The sequence below is a fragment of the Garra rufa genome, chromosome 1 (genome assembly GCF_049309525.1).
Source record: "Garra rufa chromosome 1, GarRuf1.0, whole genome shotgun sequence".
NCBI lineage: Eukaryota > Metazoa > Chordata > Actinopteri > Cypriniformes > Cyprinidae > Garra > Garra rufa.
In genome coordinates this window covers 63,271,784-63,291,386 of record NC_133361.1, presented here as the reverse complement: position 1 = coordinate 63,291,386, position 19,603 = coordinate 63,271,784, and the positions used below count along the sequence as shown (strand labels likewise).

The following is a 19,603-nucleotide window of genomic DNA, read 5'->3' as shown; positions in this document are numbered from 1 at the left end:
CTTCCTGTGAATCTAGATGGAGTTCCAGTGAATCGATTTGTGGCACGGTATATGAGTAGCTTAGTAGCTCCTCCAGGTTCCCTGAAGTACCAAGCCATGTGGTCATTAAGATGCACCGGCCTGTTGGCTTTGCAGTTTAATCGTACTTCTTGTCCTGGTTGGGCTGCTGTTGTTAAAGGTGTGTGAGTGATGACGACCTGTCCTCGGCACTCTAAAAGAGTCACATATGCCATGAAATATCAAGTATGACACAAGTTAGTTTATGCAATATAGATCTAGGCTAATTATACAAACCCTGATAAAATACTGCAAGCATCAAGATAAAAATGGCGATGGAAGTCATTGTTGTTCTGTGACACTGATGACGATTCTGTTCTGTGTTAAACTCAGACCTATAAACACTTTCAAAGCATTGAAGCATGAACTGCCAATGCAAAGTGCTGCTGTATATGTAAATGTTCAGGGTAATTAGAGCAGAAAAACTGCATTCCAGTTGACATATTTATGGCCGTCCCTCCGTCTTGTGGACTCGACTGTGCGTCATCACTCAGGTTGCTTGAGTGCCTGGCAGAACCTGATTTTGGTCATATCGACCTTTCCAGATCCACATGTTGTTTCATGTTACAGTTGTATCCTCATCTGTGGATGTTAGAAAGACACACAAGTATTTCCATTTTGCATAAACGATGGTTTAAAACTGATAAAACCTACATTTTGTTACATTAGATTAGCTTTAAAATGCTTCATAAAACCTAGTAGTAGTATTTTCATGACAGCAGTAGAGGCACTGTTTTACCTCAGCGTACAATATGTTAGTACCTCTTCTGAGTAAAAATGTCTAAATAAGCTTAAATAGAAACGCAACACCTCAAAGATGTATTAAACAATAGCACTCATTATAGCACTGATTCGTGATAAAGCTGAATAACGTTACTTTTGTCAAGAACATCATTCAGTATCTTTTCCATAGCAGACAGATGCGAACAGTATTTATTAGGATGAAATGTTTGATAAAGCTTAAAACAGTGGTTTCAATTGTAAATATTTATTTCTTGTAAACAAACCTCTTGTGGTTTATACATGCAGCACTGGAGACACAGATAATATTCTGAGATGAACAGAATCTCCTCTGCAAATGCTAATGTGAGTTTTAGGCCACACTTCTAATTTGACTAGAGTTTGATTCGGTGCGTTTAAATAGTTCAACTTTCTTTATTTCAATAAACCTCGTAAAGAGGTTCTGAAGTTTATGAGGTGTTTCTTAACTAAGTTTCTTTTATAGAGCTGAAGTGAGCCATGGAGATTTTCTTCCACACACAGGATGCACCTGAAGTTTTACTGTTTCATATCTGTGTATGAGCTTTCAAAGATTATGAGTGATGAGCTTTCTCTGTGTTGTCCCCTATAGGATGTATTTATAATACATAAGTACTGTATATAGCTAAAGTCAAGCCAAATTATTAAAAAATTGCTCACAAAAGATTTTCACCCCAAATTCAAAGAGAAAAATAATTTATCATTTGCTTATATTTTTTTAATGTTTGTGAAATATTTTTTTATGCTCACCAAGTCTACATTTTTTGATAAAACGGTAAGAAGATTAATTATATTTCAATTTAAAATACAAGTTTATATTGTAATATATTTTAAATTGTAATTTATTTTTGTGATACCAAGCTGACTTTTCAGCATCATTACTCCAGTCTTCAGTCTCATGTGATCCCTCAGAAGTCATTCTAATTCAGATTTTTTTTTTTTTTCAGTATTCTTTGATGAACAGAAAATTTAATAGACATAATTTATTTGAAATGTAAAACTTTTAAATATTTTGTAGGAGTCTTTACTGTCACTTTCTATCAATTTAATGCACCCATGCTGAATAAAAGTATTCTTTTCATTCGAGGGGGAAAAAAAATCTTAATCGAACTTTTAAACAGGAGTGTAAACCATGGCTACAAAAAATAAATTCAGGTGTGTAACCTTCAACTATATTGATGTATTGGTGCAAATTTTGTGATTGCTCTCTTAAGATAGTTAAGGGATATGTTAGTCATCAGATCTTACACAGACATGAAGCGAATGCTCAGTATCCATGTTGTTTTCCAGACTGCAGGAATGAAAGCACATTTCAAAGAACTCACTGGCATTGACATGAACGACAGCTTTGAAGAAGCCACTACCAGTAAATTCAGAAGAATATCTGAGTAGTTTCAGTTTCAGTGCACAGAGAGGGCAAGCAGAGCAGGAAGAATCCTCACCAAGATTCGAACTGGAGGAGATCATGTTTGTGGGGCAGTGATGTTGTTGCTCGCCCATTTCAAAAATGACGAAGACCGGTTTCTTGTGATGGTTGAAGACACTTGTGTTCCAAACGATATATGCCCAGAGCAGCTTCCACCTACTCCATGTATAATAGTGTGTGGTGGGTATCATTTAATATGATCACTTAATTTGACAAGCTTACACCACAATTACTGATTGTGGTTGACTTAATATGAAATCTGCAGAATTCACCTTTTGTAAATCTTGCTTGCTGGTATTTGTTTGTTCACAGGAGAGAACCCACTGACAGCCAGTGTTTACATGGTAGCAGTAGACCAGATGATTGTAAATGAACATCTTTTGAATTTTACTGAGGCCCTGTATCTGATGTTTTCCCTCTATTACATATTGAACATAAGTTACCCTGTTGAACTGGGGGCCACGCTAGAATTCTTGCAAAGGTAAGTCATAGGCTGCATTCACTAGGTTAAGAAATGTGCAGAAATTAAGGTTATTGTAACTATTTTGTGTGTGTGTGTGTGTGTGTGTGTGTGTGTGTGTGTGTGTGTGTGTGTGTTTTAAAGGTGCATCTTCAGGATAAATCCTCATAAAGGTACCAAGGTGGAAAAGGGAGAGAAAAAGCGAGTGTACTCTGTCAACCCAAAAGTATTGAGTCTCACATCAAAAATTGCTGCATTTGACTGGGGAGAATAACAGGTATAGTCTTTTATTTTGAGCAGGGAGCTCTATGCTGTTTTGTATACAGAGCAGCACTTGACTTTATTGCCTGTGTTTATCATTCATCACTGACAAAGTACACCAATGTTTTGAGTAACTGAAATAAATGTGAGGAGTGTGTGGCCTCAAATTAGATAATTTTGTAAATGTTCATTTGTTTCCACTCTTTTGGTTTGTTTTAACTATAACTCTTTGTGTCCCCCACAGATGCAGGCATTCAGAAACGTGACATTCGTCTCCACAGTACAGGCCAAACTTTTTGGACTGTAACGCCTTGTTCCTTCAAAACTAGTACTGTTCTATATTATTAGTATCCAGGCCCGACAGGCTAATTTTTATTTTTATTAATTTATTTTAATTTTTTTAAATGTAGCTACACATTTGTGTCTTGAAGCATGACTTTTGCTGGAAATGATTAGCTATGCCTCCCAAATTGTGAATGCAATGGAATTTACTTTTTGATGTTAAGATAAATACTTGACCTGTGAAGTGCCATTGACCATAAAATGTGATTAAGAATACAAAAGCTGTTTTCTGTTTTGGTGTATATTGTGAAGGTGCAATAAAATGTAACTTTCAAAGCATTTTTAAATGAGTTATTTCATTATTTTTAGGGTGTTCATGATCTGAATGAAAAGGCATGGGCAATTATCTTTTTTAGCTTGACCTCACTGTATATGTATTTGTAGTACTTTGCCTTTATAAACTTAAAAATATATATATTTTTTTTCATATATATATTTCTTTCATTTTAATTAATGTCTTTTCTATTTGATAGGAAAAGAGAGTACTTTAGCAAACAGAAGATTTGAACACCGGTCGTTTGTATCAATGGCTTCACGCCGTACACCCTATGCCAGCCGAGACTTTAGCAATCTCGTTCTAGTTTTGTAGTGTTGTCTATGCCAACCAGACGTGGGTGGAGCCAGTGTAAATGGCCTCTGCCAAGAAGGTGTTTTATAAAATTTGTGCAATAACGATTGCAGAAAAAAATAACGTGTAGCTACAGAAATCGGTTTCAATCATGGGCGTCGGAATTTACGTGGGTGGGACAGGACCCACCCACTTTTACAATCTCTAATTCAGCAAATATGTAACTTTTCAGAGTGCCGTCAGATTGTATGATGAATGCCCTAATAAATTAAACTCCATTTAGCTACAGCCTTAAATTACACGCTGCCGTTTCCTCAAATCCATTCCACTCGGCTCATTCGGAGTCCATATAAATTAAACTCATTCCGGGTTTTCTCTCGCGTCTGCTGCACTCCCGAGACACAGCAAAGTAAACCAAGCAGAGTAGGGCCTACCTTCTGCTCAGATACACCTAACCCTACCCGATACTTTATTTCAACTTTTCGATTATTTCATTAATTTTTACTGAAAACAAATGCCTTTCCGATGTGATATGAGAAGTAAAAAGGGAGACAATTTCGAAAACGACTTCACGGACACGAACTCGGGTCTCTCGCGTCAGAATCTTTAGTTACTCGTATTATCACTTACGCCACTGAGAATGTTCAGTACTGTCGTCATTTGTAGTATTTGTAAATACGGCCTATTTGCACTGTGTAAAAAGACATTAACTAAAAGGCACCAGACTACAGAAAATGCACTATACTACAGTATTTTTTTTTCTGGGGGAGGACCCACCCACATTTATTTTGCTTCCGACGCCCATTGTTTCAATTATATATTTATTTTATTTTATTGACAGATCCTTGGGCGTCAGAAGCAAAATAAATGTGGGTGGGTCCTTCCCCAGAAAACAATATACTGTGGTATATGCCATTTTCTGTAGTCTGGTGCCTTTTATTTAATTTGTCTTTTTACACAATGCAAATAGGCCATCTTTACAAATATTACAAAAGACAATAATTTAAAAGCATTTTCAGTGGCGTAAGTGGTAAGATGCGTAACAAATTGTTTTTGACGCGGGAGACCCGAGTTCGCGTCCGCCTTTTGGTGAAATCGTTTTCGAAATCGTCTTCCTTTTCACTTATATCACATCGGAAAGGCATTTGTTTTCAATAAAAATGAATGAAATAATCGAAAAGTTGAAATAAAGTATTAGGTAGGGTTAGGTGTATCTGAGAAGAAGTTAAGCTGCTTTGTTTACTGTCTCGGGAGTGCAGCAGACTTGAGCGACTAGTGAAAACCCGGAGTGAGTTTAATTTATATGGACTCAGTGGCGTAGCGGACGGGCCCGCAGGGCACGCACTGCGGGGGGGCCCCCCACCAAAAAATTGACTCGAATAAATAATTAAAGCGTTTTTATAAGGTGAACGTATAGGACTTTTATTTTGGTAGTAATTGCAGCCTACCGTGTTTGGCGATTATGATAATATTCTTTTTTTTTGTGTGAGTGAAAAGTTCTTAATAAATAAATACGAAATAATTACATACTATTAAATTCCACAGTACTAATTAACGATTTTTAATGAAAAGGTGAATCCCCCATCTAATTATGCGGTGAGGGGCCCCGCCTCCACTCTTGCGGGTGGGCCAACGCAGTTTGCGCTACGCCACTGTTTGGACTCTGAATAAGCCAAGTGGAATAATTTTTAGGAAACAGCAGCATGTAATTTAAGGCTAAATGAAATTTAATTTATTAAAGCATTCCTCATACAATGGATTTGACTGAGTCTGATGGCGCTCTGAAAAGTGCACAGACATATTTGTTGAATTAGAGACGGTAAAAGTGGGTGGGTCCAATATCATTGGTCTTTAAAAGTGGGTGGGTCTTGTCCCATCCACGTACAATGGTTCCGATGCCACAGATCTAATTTTTATCATGTGTGTAACTAGCTTTCCGATGGGCTGGTGGCTGAGTCTTTGTACTGTAGATGCTGCCAGGTGCTTGAAAGTTCGAGTCCAAGGTCGATTATGTTTTTTTTTTTCATTAAATAATCATCATTAAAAACCAAAGATGTTGATCCATGATTGTATATCAAGAATACAAACATGTTTGTGTGCATTTATGTTGTCATTTCACCACAACAAAATCAGGGTCTCTGCAATAGTGTTAAGCGACTGATTAAAGCGCTCGTTTGCGTGAACTGTGAAGACTGCGCACGAGCCACAAGGGAACACTGACTGTTGCCTTCAGCCACTGATAACGGCGGCAACGAGCAGTCAGTATGTTTTCAGAAACAACACATTCCAGCGCCTGATCACCTCTTTAAGAAACGAATTATATGAATTCTCAGCTACCTAAAATCGTTACTGGGTACATCCGTGCAGCGAGGTGTTTGAAAAAGTGGTGGGGACAAAGTGGCTCCTTTGGCAAAAGTGGTGCGGACGTCTCACCCGTGCCGCCGCAAATTACGCTTTCCAGTAACACATATTAAAACCAGTTAAATTGCTGACAACATGTAGGCTACATTTGGTGTCAATGTATGCATTTTTATGGAAATTTACAGTTCTGATCCAAATGTGATTTGACTGTAAAATTCTACTGTTTTTAATTTGTAAAAATACATTTTTCCCAACTCTGAAAAAATATGATATATGAACGTTTTTTTAAGGACATGTAAGGTTACTAATATATAACAATTACTTTTAATTAAAGGAAAATGCCATTTTTTTTCAGTAACACACATAATCAGTTAAACAACAGGTAAAATGTACATTTGGTGTCAATGTATGCATTTTTATGGAAATTCACAGTTCTGATCAAACTGTGATTTGACTGTAAAATTCTACTGTTTTTTCTCTGTAAAAATACATTTATTTTTTACAGTGTATCATAAAATATTCTCAAAATGTTAAATAATAATCAAAATATATTATTAATCAAAAATATATTACATACATTTTCCTAAAAAAAAGGTTAGATTTCAAGCAGCAAGTGTGACCCGAAAAATAAAGAGACTCAGTTTAATTAGTTTTAATGGAAAAATAGCTCTTATTTTTTTCATAAAAATGGAATACTATCATAAAATATTCTCAAAATGTTAAATAATAATCAAAATATATTATTAATCAAAAATATATTACATAAATCTTCCTAAAAAAAAGGTTAGATTTTAAGCACCAAGTGTGACCCGAAAAATAAAGAGGCTCAGTTTAATTAATTTTAATGGAAAATAGCTCTTAATTTTTTCATAAAAATTTAATAATATCATAAAATATCCTTAAAATGCTAAATAATAATCAAAATATATTATTAAATAATAATATATTAAAAAAAATTTCCAAAAAAAAAGTTAGATTTCAAGCAGCAAGTGTGACCCGAAAAATTAAGAGGCTCAATTTAATTAATTTTAATGGAAAAATAGCTCATTAAACTTGAATAAAAATTTAATACTATCATAAAATATCCTCAAAATGCTAAATAATAATCAAAATATATTATTAAACAATAATATATAAAATTAATTTTCAAAAAAAAAAAAATTGATTTCAAGCAGCAAGTGTGACCCGAAAAAATTAAGAGGCTCAGTTTAATTAATTTTAATGGAAAAATAGCTCATTAAACTTGAATAAAAAAATTTATACTATCATAAAATATCCTCAAAATGTTAAATAATAATCAAAGTATATTATTAAACAATAATATATAAAATTAATTTTCCAAAAAAAAAAGAAAAAAAAAAAAAAAAAGTTAGATTTCAAGCAGCAAGTGTGACCCGAAAAATTAAGAGGCTCAGTTTAATTAATTTTAATGGAAAAATAGCTCATTAAACTTGAATAAAAAGTCAATACTATCATAAAATATCCTCAAAATGTTAAATAATAATCAAAATATATTATTAATCCAAAATATATTACATTAATTTTCCTAAAAAAAAAAAAAGGTTAGATTTCAAGCAGCAAGTGTGACCCGAAAAATAAAGAGGCTCAGTTTAATTAATTTTAATGGAAAAATAGCTCATTAAACTTGAATAAAAATTTAATACTATCATAAAATATCCTCAAAATGCTAAATAATAATCAAAATATATTATTAAACAATAATATATAAAATTAATTTTCCAAAAAAAAAAAAAAAAAAAAATTGATTTCAAGCAGCAAGTGTGACCCGAATAATTAAGAGGCTCAGTTTAATTAATTTTAATGGAAAAATAGCTCATTAAACTTGAATAAAAATTTAATACTATCATAAAATATCCTCAAAATGTTAAATAATAATCAAAATATATTATTAATCCAAAATATATTACATTAATTTTCCTAAAAAAAAGGTTAGATTTCAAGCAGCAAGTGTGACCCGAAAAATAAAGAGACTCAGTTTAATTAATTTTAATGGAAAAATAGCTCTTAATTTTTTCATAAAAATTGAATACTATCATAAAATATCCTCAAAATGCTAAATAATAATCAAAATATATTATTAAACAATAATATATAAAATTAATTTTCCAAAAAAAATTAGATTTCAAGCAGCAAGTGTGACCCGAAAAATAAAGAGGCTCAGTTTAATTAATTTTAATGGAAAAATAGCTCATTAAACTTGAATAAAAATTTAATACTATCATAAAATATCCTCAAAATGCTAAATAATAATCAAAATATATTATTAAACAATAATATATAAAATAAATTTTCAAAAAAAAAAAAAAAAAATTGATTTCAAGCAGCAAGTGTGACCCGAAAAAATTAAGAGGCTCAGTTTAATTAATTTTAATGGAAAAATAGCTCTTATTTTTTTCATAAAAATGGAATACTATCATAAAATATTCTCAAAATGTTAAATAATAATCAAAATATATTATTAATCAAAAATATATTACATAAATTTTCCTAAAAAAAAGGTTAGATTTCAAGCAGCAAGTGTGACCCGAAAAAAAAAGAGGCTCAGTTTAATTAATTTTAATGGAAAATAGCTCTTAATTTTTTCATAAATATTTAATAATATCATAAAATATCCTTAAAATGCTAAATAATAATCAAAATATATTATTAAATAATAATATATTAAAAAATTTTTCCAAAAAAAAGTTAGATTTCAAGCAGCAAGTGTGACCCGAAAAATTAAGAGGCTCAATTTAATTAATTTTAATGGAAAAATAGCTCATTAAACTTGAATAAAAATTTAATACTATCATAAAATATCCTCAAAATGCTAAATAATAATCAAAATATATTATTAAACAATAATATATAAAATTAATTTTCAAAAAAAAAAAAAAATTGATTTCAAGCAGCAAGTGTGACCCGAAAAAATTAAGAGGCTCAGTTTAATTAATTTTAATGGAAAAATAGCTCATTAAACTTGAATAAAAAATTTATACTATCATAAAATATCCTCAAAATGTTGAATAATAATCAAAGTATATTATTAAACAATAATATATAAAATTAATTTTCCAAAAAAAAAAGAAAAAAAAAAAAAAAAAGTTAGATTTCAAGCAGCAAGTGTGACCCGAAAAATTAAGAGGCTCAGTTTAATTAATTTTAATGGAAAAATAGCTCATTAAACTTGAATAAAAAGTCAATACTATCATAAAATATCCTCAAAATGTTAAATAATAATCAAAATATATTATTAATCCAAAATATATTACATTAATTTTCCTAAAAAAAAAAAAAGGTTAGATTTCAAGCAGCAAGTGTGACCCGAAAAATAAAGAGGCTCAGTTTAATTAATTTTAATGGAAAAATAGCTCATTAAACTTGAATAAAAATTTAATACTATCATAAAATATCCTCAAAATGCTAAATAATAATCAAAATATATTATTAAACAATAATATATAAAATTAATTTTCCAAAAAAAAAAAAAAAAAAAAAATTGATTTCAAGCAGCAAGTGTGACCCGAATAATTAAGAGGCTCAGTTTAATTAATTTTAATGGAAAAATAGCTCATTAAACTTGAATAAAAATTTAATACTATCATAAAATATCCTCAAAATGTTAAATAATAATCAAAATATATTATTAATCCAAAATATATTACATTAATTTTCCTAAAAAAAAGGTTAGATTTCAAGCAGCAAGTGTGACCCGAAAAATAAAGAGACTCAGTTTAATTAATTTTAATGGAAAAATAGCTCTTAATTTTTTCATAAAAATTGAATACTATCATAAAATATCCTCAAAATGCTAAATAATAATCAAAATATATTATTAAACAATAATATATAAAATTAATTTTCCAAAAAAAAATTAGATTTCAAGCAGCAAGTGTGACCCGAAAAATAAAGAGGCTCAGTTTAATTAATTTTAATGGAAAATAGCTCTTAATTTTTTCATAAATCTTTAATAATATCATAAAATATCCTTAAAATGCTAAATAATAATCAAAATTTATTATTAAATAATAATATATAAAAAATGTTTTCCAAAAAAAAAGTTAGATTTCAAGCAGCAAGTGTGACCCGAAAAATTAAGAGGCTCAATTTAATTAATTTTAATGGAAAAATAGCTCATTAAACTTGAATAAAAATTTAATACTATCATAAAATATCCTCAAAATGTTAAATAATAATCAAAATATATTATTAATCCAAAATATATTACATTAATTTTCCTAAAAAAAAGGTTAGATTTCAAGCAGCAAGTGTGACCCGAAAAATAAAGAGACTCAGTTTAATTAATTTTAATGGAAAAATAGCTCTTAATTTTTTCATAAAAATTGAATACTATCATAAAATATCCTCAAAATGCTAAATAATAATCAAAATATATTATTAAACAATAATATATAAAATTAATTTTCCAAAAAAAAATTAGATTTCAAGCAGCAAGTGTGACCCGAAAAATAAAGAGGCTCAGTTTAATTAATTTTAATGGAAAAATAGCTCATTAAACTTGAATAAAAATTGAATACTATCATAAAATATCCTCAAAATGCTAAATAATAATCAAAATATATTATTAAACAATAATATATAAAATTAATTTTCAAAAAAAAAAAAAAAAAAATGATTTCAAGCAGCAAGTGTGACCCGAAAAAATTAAGAGGCTCAGTTTAATTAATTTTAATGGAAAAATAGCTCTTATTTTTTTCATAAAAATTGAATACTATCATAAAATATCCTCAAAATGTTAAATAATAATCAAAATATATTATTAATCAAAAATATATTACATTAATTTTCCTAAAAAAAAAAGGTTAGATTTCAAGCAGCAAGTGTGACCCGAAAAATAAAGAGACTCAGTTTAATTAGTTTTAATGGAAAAATAGCTCTTATTTTTTTCATAAAAATGGAATACTATCATAAAATATTCTCAAAATGTTAAATAATAATCAAAATATATTATTAATCAAAAATATATTACATAAATTTTCCTAAAAAAAAAGGTTAGATTTCAAGCAGCAAGTGTGACCCGAAAAATAAAGAGGCTCAGTTTAATTAATTTTAATGGAAAATAGCTCTTAATTTTTTCATAAATCTTTAATAATATCATAACATATCCTTAAAATGCTAAATAATAATCAAAATATATTATTAAATAATAATATATAAAAAATGTTTTCCAAAAAAAAAGTTAGATTTCAAGCAGCAAGTGTGACCCGAAAAATTAAGAGGCTCAATTTAATAAATTTTAATGGAAAAATAGCTCATTAAACTTGAATAAAAATTTAATACTATCATAAAATATCCTCAAAATGCTAAATAATAATCAAAATATATTATTAAACAATAATATATCAAATTAATTTTCAAAAAAAAAAAAAAAAAAGATTTCAAGCAGCAAGTGTGACCCGAAAAAATTAAGAGGCTCAGTTTAATTAATTTTAATGGAAAAATAGCTCATTAAACTTGAATAAAAAATTTTATACTATCATAAAATATCCTCAAAATGTTAAATAATAATCAAAGTATATTATTAAACAATAATATATAAAATTAATTTTCCAAAAAAAAAAAAGAAAAAAAAAAAAAAAAAAGTTAGATTTCAAGCAGCAAGTGTGACCCGAAAAATTAAGAAGGTCAGTTTAATTAATTTTAATGGAAAAATAGCTCATTAAACTTGAATAAAAAGTCAATACTATCATAAAATATCCTCAAAATGTTAAATAATAATCAAAATATATTATTAATCCAAAATATATTACATTAATTTTCCTAAAAAAAAAGGTTAGATTTCAAGCAGCAAGTGTGACCCGAAAAATAAAGAGACTCAGTTTAATTAATTTTAATGGAAAAATAGCTCTTAATTTTTTCATAAAAATTGAATACTATCATAAAATATCCTCAAAATGCTAAATAATAATCAAAATATATTATTAAACAATAATATATAAAATTAATTTTCCCAAAAAAAATTTAGATTTCAAGCAGCAAGTGTGACCCGAAAAATAAAGAGGCTCAGTTTAATTAATTTTAATGGAAAAATAGCTCATTAAACTTGAATAAAAATTTAATACTATCATAAAATATCCTCAAAATGCTAAATAATAATCAAAATATATTATTAAACAATAATATATAAAATTAATTTTCAAAAAAAAAAAAAAAAATTTGATTTCAAGCAGCAAGTGTGACCCGAAAAAATTAAGAGGCTCAGTTTAATTAATTTTAATGGAAAAATAGCTCTTATTTTTTTCATAAAAATTGAATACTATCATAAAATATCCTCAAAATGTTAAATAATAATCAAAATATATTATTAATCCAAAATATATTACATTAATTTTCCTAAAAAAAAGGTTAGATTTCAAGCAGCAAGTGTGACCCGAAAAATAAAGAGGCTCAGTTTAATTAATTTTAATGGAAAAACAGCTCTTAATTTTTTCATAAAACTGAAATACTATTATAAAATATCCTCAAAATGTTAAATAATAATCAAAATATATTATTAAACAATAATATATAAAATTAATTTTCAAAAAAAAAAAAAAAAAAAGTTAGATTTCAAGCAGCAAGTGTGACCCGAAAAATAAAGAGGCTCAGTTTAGTTAATTTTAATGGAAAATAGCTCTTAATTTTTTCATAAAAATGTAATAATATCATAAAATATCCTTAAAATGCTAAATAATAATCAAAGTATATTATTAAACAATAATATATAAAATTAATTTTCCAAAAAAAAAAAGAAAAAAAAAAAAAAAAGTTAGATTTCAAGCAGCAAGTGTGACCCGAAAAATTAAGAGGCTCAGTTTAATTAATTTTAATGGAAAAATAGCTCATTAAACTTGAATAAAAATTTTATACTATCATAAAATATCCTCAAAATGCTAAATAATAATCAAAATATATTATTAAACAATAATATATAAAATTAATTTTCCAAAAAAAAAAAAAAAAATTGATTTCAAGCAGCAAGTGTGACCCGAATAATTAAGAGGCTCAGTTTAATTAATTTTAATGGAAAAATAGCTCATTAAACTTGAATAAAAATTTAATACTATCATAAAATATCCTCAAAATGTTAAATAATAATCAAAATATATTATTAATCCAAAATATATTACATTAATTTTCCTAAAAAAAAAAGGTTAGATTTCAAGCAGCAAGTGTGACCCGAAAAATAAAGAGGCTCAGTTTAATTAATTTTAATGGAAAAATAGCTCATTAAACTTGAATAAAAATTTTTATACTATCATAAAATATCCTCAAAATGTTAAATAATAATCAAAGTATATTATTAAACAATAATATATAAAATTAATTTTCCAAAAAAAAAAAAGAAAAAAAAAAGAAAAAAAGTTAGATTTCAAGCAGCAAGTGTGACCCGAAAAATTAAGAGGGTCAGTTTAATTAATTTTAATGGAAAAATAGCTCATTAAACTTGAATAAAAAGTCAATACTATCATAAAATATCCTCAAAATGTTAAATAATAATCAAAATATATTATTAATCCAAAATATATTACATTAATTTTCCTAAAAAAAAAGGTTAGATTTCAAGCAGCAAGTGTGACCCGAAAAATAAAGAGACTCAGTTTAATTAATTTTAATGGAAAAATAGCTCTTAATTTTTTCATAAAAATTGAATACTATCATAAAATATCCTCAAAATGCTAAATAATAATCAAAATATATTATTAAACAATAATATATAAAATTAATTTTCCCAAAAAAAATTTAGATTTCAAGCAGCAAGTGTGACCCGAAAAATAAAGAGGCTCAGTTTAATTAATTTTAATGGAAAAATAGCTCATTAAACTTGAATAAAAATTTAATACTATCATAAAATATCCTCAAAATGCTAAATAATAATCAAAATATATTATTAAACAATAATATATAAAATTAATTTTCAAAAAAAAAAAAAAAAATTTGATTTCAAGCAGCAAGTGTGACCCGAAAAAATTAGGAGGCTCAGTTTAATTAATTTTAATGGAAAAATAGCTCTTATTTTTTTCATAAAAATTGAATACTATCATAAAATATCCTCAAAATGTTAAATAATAATCAAAATATATTATTAATCCAAAATATATTACATTAATTTTCCTAAAAAAAAGGTTAGATTTCAAGCAGCAAGTGTGACCCGAAAAATAAAGAGACTCAGTTTAATTAATTTTAATGGAAAAACAGCTCTTAATTTTTTCATAAAACTGAAATACTATTATAAAATATCCTCAAAATGTTAAATAATAATCAAAATATATTATTAAACAATAATATATAAAATTAATTTTCAAAAAAAAAAAAAAAAAAAGTTAGATTTCAAGCAGCAAGTGTGACCCGAAAAATAAAGAGGCTCAGTTTAGTTAATTTTAATGGAAAATAGCTCTTAATTTTTTCATAAAAATGTAATAATATCATAAAATATCCTTAAAATGCTAAATAATAATCAAAGTATATTATTAAACAATAATATATAAAATTAATTTTCCAAAAAAAAAAAGAAAAAAAAAAAAAAAGTTAGATTTCAAGCAGCAAGTGTGACCCGAAAAATTAAGAGGCTCAGTTTAATTAATTTTAATGGAAAAATAGCTCATTAAACTTGAATAAAAATTTAATACTATCATAAAATATCCTCAAAATGCTAAATAATAATCAAAATATATTATTAAACAATAATATATAAAATTAATTTTCCAAAAAAAAAAAAATAAATTGATTTCAAGCAGCAAGTGTGACCCGAATAATTAAGAGGCTCAGTTTAATTAATTTTAATGGAAAAATAGCTCATTAAACTTGAATAAAAATTTAATACTATCATAAAATATCCTCAAAATGTTAAATAATAATCAAAATATATTATTAATCCAAAATATATTACATTAATTTTCCTAAAAAAAAAAGGTTAGATTTCAAGCAGCAAGTGTGACCCGAAAAATAAAGAGGCTCAGTTTAATTAATTTTAATGGAAAAATAGCTCATTAAACTTGAATAAAAATTTAATACTATCATAAAATATCCTCAAAATGCTAAATAATAATCAAAATATATTATTAAACAATAATATATAAAATTAATTTTCCAAAAAAAAAAAAAAAATTGATTTCAAGCAGCAAGTGTGACCCGAATAATTAAGAGGCTCAGTTTAATTAATTTTAATGGAAAAATAGCTCATTAAACTTGAATAAAAATTTAATACTATCATAAAATATCCTCAAAATGTTAAATAATAATCAAAATATATTATTAATCCAAAATATATTACATTAATTTTCCTAAAAAAAAGGTTAGATTTCAAGCAGCAAGTGTGACCCGAAAAATAAAGAGACTCAGTTTAATTAATTTTAATGGAAAAATAGCTCTTAATTTTTTCATAAAAATTGAATACTATCATAAAATATCCTCAAAATGCTAAATAATAATCAAAATATATTATTAAACAATAATATATAAAATTAATTTTCCAAAAAAAATTAGATTTCAAGCAGCAAGTGTGACCCGAAAAATAAAGAGGCTCAGTTTAATTAATTTTAATGGAAAAATAGCTCATTAAACTTGAATAAAAATTTAATACTATCATAAAATATCCTCAAAATGCTAAATAATAATCAAAATATATTATTAAACAATAATATATAAAATAAATTTTCAAAAAAAAAAAAAAAAAAATTGATTTCAAGCAGCAAGTGTGACCCGAAAAAATTAAGAGGCTCAGTTTAATTAATTTTAATGGAAAAATAGCTCTTATTTTTTTCATAAAAATGGAATACTACACTGTAAAAAAAAAACACGTAAAAAAAAGGTGTATTGCATGGCAGCACAGGGTGCCAAACGTTTGCCATTAACGGGAATAACGGTGATACACCATTAACTGAAGTAACGTGTTTACACAGCAATACGAGAAATGGTATACTGACTATACAATGCCAAAAAATGCTTAAATTGTAATCTGAAATTTCATGTTTTATCTGTGTAATTAAGAAACACGTACAGACCATTAAATTAAATACCATTCTTTGACTGTGAATTTAAATAACATGTTTAAACCCTTATTTCATGAAACATGTTTTAACTGTAGATGTAAAAAAACATGGTTAAACAGTTACTTAACTAACAAAACTTTGACTGTAGATATACATAACATGTAAACCCATTATTTAAGAAAGCATGTTTTGACTGTAAACTTAAATGAAGTTTAAATTGTTGTTTAACAGATTTTGACTGTAAATTGAAATAACTTGTGTCAGCCAATATTTTAAAAAATGAACTGAAATGGACCATAATTTTGAATTACATGTACAGCACTTTATTTTAAAATTCCCACCCCAAGTTTAAAGTAAATGTAAATGACTTTAAATATAAATATGATAAACATAAAATGATTTTAAATAGAATATACATATGGTATCATGATTTTGGCTGTTATTTTACATGAAGCTATGACAATTTCATTTATCTGTGACATTTTAAGGCTGTTAAAGTGCATCACATAAATGTCACACTAACAAAAATGAATTTATTACAGACAATCTATATTAATTGGTCCCCCTGTATTTTCATGTAATGCAATAAATTTTCTGTTGTAAATAACAACAATTTTAAATATAAAAACAACAATACCAACATTTGCACATTGCTTAAAATTATCACTAGTGTGCTTGTTGGCATGTTTTGCAGCTAAATGCGAAATAATTATTATTACTAATATTAGCCTATTATTATTGGTTATATTTTCATTTTCGTTTATATTGATTTCCCTATTCATTTTGATCATTGGGCTATTATTTTTTTTTTAAATAACTGGTTAGGGTTTTTGTTAATGCTAATAAAGTTTTGACATTATACCCGTATGTGACTATTAATGAGCATGTTTTCATTTACAAATGAAACTGATTCATTCCTCAGTGAAACACTATTTATAAAGAGTAGTTTATAGTTTGTAGTTAAACTGCATTAAAGTAAAAATTCCAGTCATATAGCATATGTCGAGCATTTACAGTATAATTTACATATAGAGCATTAAGAGATCGAAATGAAGGGAAAAAAACAAATATAAATGAAAATAAAAATATAACCAATAATAATAGGCTAATAATAGTAATAATAATAATACAAATACAGAAAAAAGACGATCAGTTAAAAGACTTGCAAGACTGTGGGATGGATAGAAATTTGTCATGTAGGCCTATTTTATTTAATTATAATATTTAATTATAATATTTATTCATAATAAACTTTCGAATTCTGTCTATATCACGCATAGACAGAATTCACATAGACGGCATTGCTATTTGTTAATATAATAATTGAATCATGTATTAATTTCTATAATATTAATATAATTTCTTAATTTAAAATAAAATATTAATAAATTCATCTCTAATAATCCCGGGTTACTATGGTCATGCAGGTTTGTTTACGCATTAAACTGAAATGCATGTCTTCCCTCAACATAATAATTTGTGTCATTTGTGTCAGTAATTGTGTGTTAATATGACATTCCCACAAGTCAATATGCCATGGCCACGATAAAATTAAGTGACCCGAACAGGTCCTCTCGTGGTCATCATAGCATTCTTTAACAGCGCAATTCTTACTTAATTTTAAATCCTGGTGTAGACTGCATGATTGGGGTAGACTTCAATTAGATATTTAGTTAATCAATAATGTTCATGAAAACAAAGCCATTTCAATTTGACTTTATTTCAGCTATATGATACATAAATATGGAGTGCTCTGTTAATAAATAATAATATTATTGCTAATGATATGATCTCATTGCAAAGCCAATGATGAGCTGCTGTCAGGTGATTGATGATCTCACCTGCAATTAGGGCTGGGCGATATGGCAAAAATGTAATCTCGATAATTTTTTCCCATATTGAACGATGACGATATATATTTCGATATAAGCTGTTGATGTTGCCAGCTTTAAAATAGTATCCCAACAATGATTAAAGCCACAAAAATTAAAGGATTCATTAAATTACATTTTTAAGTATAGTTTATTAACAAAAGCAGATTACAGATTTGGCCTTAAAAATTAAAATAACTTACTAAAATAAATGAAAAAATAAAAGTTGTGACAGAGTATGGTAAATGAGAGTAAATGTACAAAATGTGAACATAAAATTATTGTAAAAACATAATTTGTAACACATTTATTTATTTATTTATTATTATAAACACAATTGTTTATTTTCTCTATTATAGGTTGAGCTATTTAAATTAGAGGCAACCACTGCATTTTGAAACAATCTACAGTATAAATATCAAAAAATTACGACACAGCTCTTTCTTAATCGTATTAAGTGCAGACAATTCAGCCATAATCAAAGAAGCCTACTCTCTCATTATTCAAAGTGCAAATAGAGACGGAATATTTCAAGCATGATACAGAGCTATAGACATACACAACCTATTATAGTCTACATTCTGATAACAGCCTAGATATGTCATGTAGCCTAATTTGCGCGCATTGCGGAGTCACTCTCTAAACAAGGGGGATTAAAATTGCTTTTGAATGCGCGTGCGTTTTTTGCTTTCGGTTTCAGTTTTAACAATTCACTGAAAAGTTTTCAGATAGTCAAACCACTTACGGAATTCGTGCTACCTTTTTTTGTCGACAACTTCAACATCTTTGGATAATAACTCGAGGTTAGTTTCTCTTTCATCGCTGCTTCCACTCTCTTTTTTTTGTCGTCCTGGTGTAAGGTTGCTTCGCAAAGTGCTGTAGGAAATGAACTTTGTACTTTAACGTGCACACGCACGCTGCACGCTGATTGGCCGTGGTCGCATATTTCTGCTGTGTGATTGGCTCTTAGATTAATCCATATCGAGCAAAAAATGTCTATAGCTTATCATCGTTATTAACAAAAAATTTATCGCGATTCGATATGATATCGTTTATCGGCCCAGCCCTACCTGCAATATTTGTTATTTTCGTTGTTATTATTGCTGCATGTTTCGAGGTATCTGCAAATATCATATCACTGACCATGGGAATTTACATCAGATCATATTGTAATGAAACATCTGATTTATACAGCTATTTTTGCTGTAAATTTGTCTCGCACACCACATAAAATTACAGTCTAACACTGACCCAAAAGTCTCTTGCTGAAAGTAAATCACCTACAGACAGAGGCCAAATGCAGTACTGGACCTGAACTGTGGCAAAATCTGCAGATTTATACTGTTAACTTAAACTTATCTCTGATAAGTTGCATACATCTAAATTAAAGAATAATAAACTGCATAAATCAGTGTATACAATACAGAAACAAGCAAGTGAAACATTTGTAAAATATATTCATTTCAGAAAAAAAATGTAAAACTTGGTTTACAGTGTCATTTAGGA

At 27.5% G+C, this 19,603-nt stretch overlaps 1 protein-coding gene across 1 annotated transcript in view; it reads left to right on the top strand.

Annotated features, from left to right (window-relative positions):
• The window catches only part of LOC141337844 (protein NLRC3-like), a 204,283-nt gene that overhangs the window by 108,145 nt on the left and 76,535 nt on the right, over positions 1-19,603 (top strand). The window lies entirely within an intron of this gene.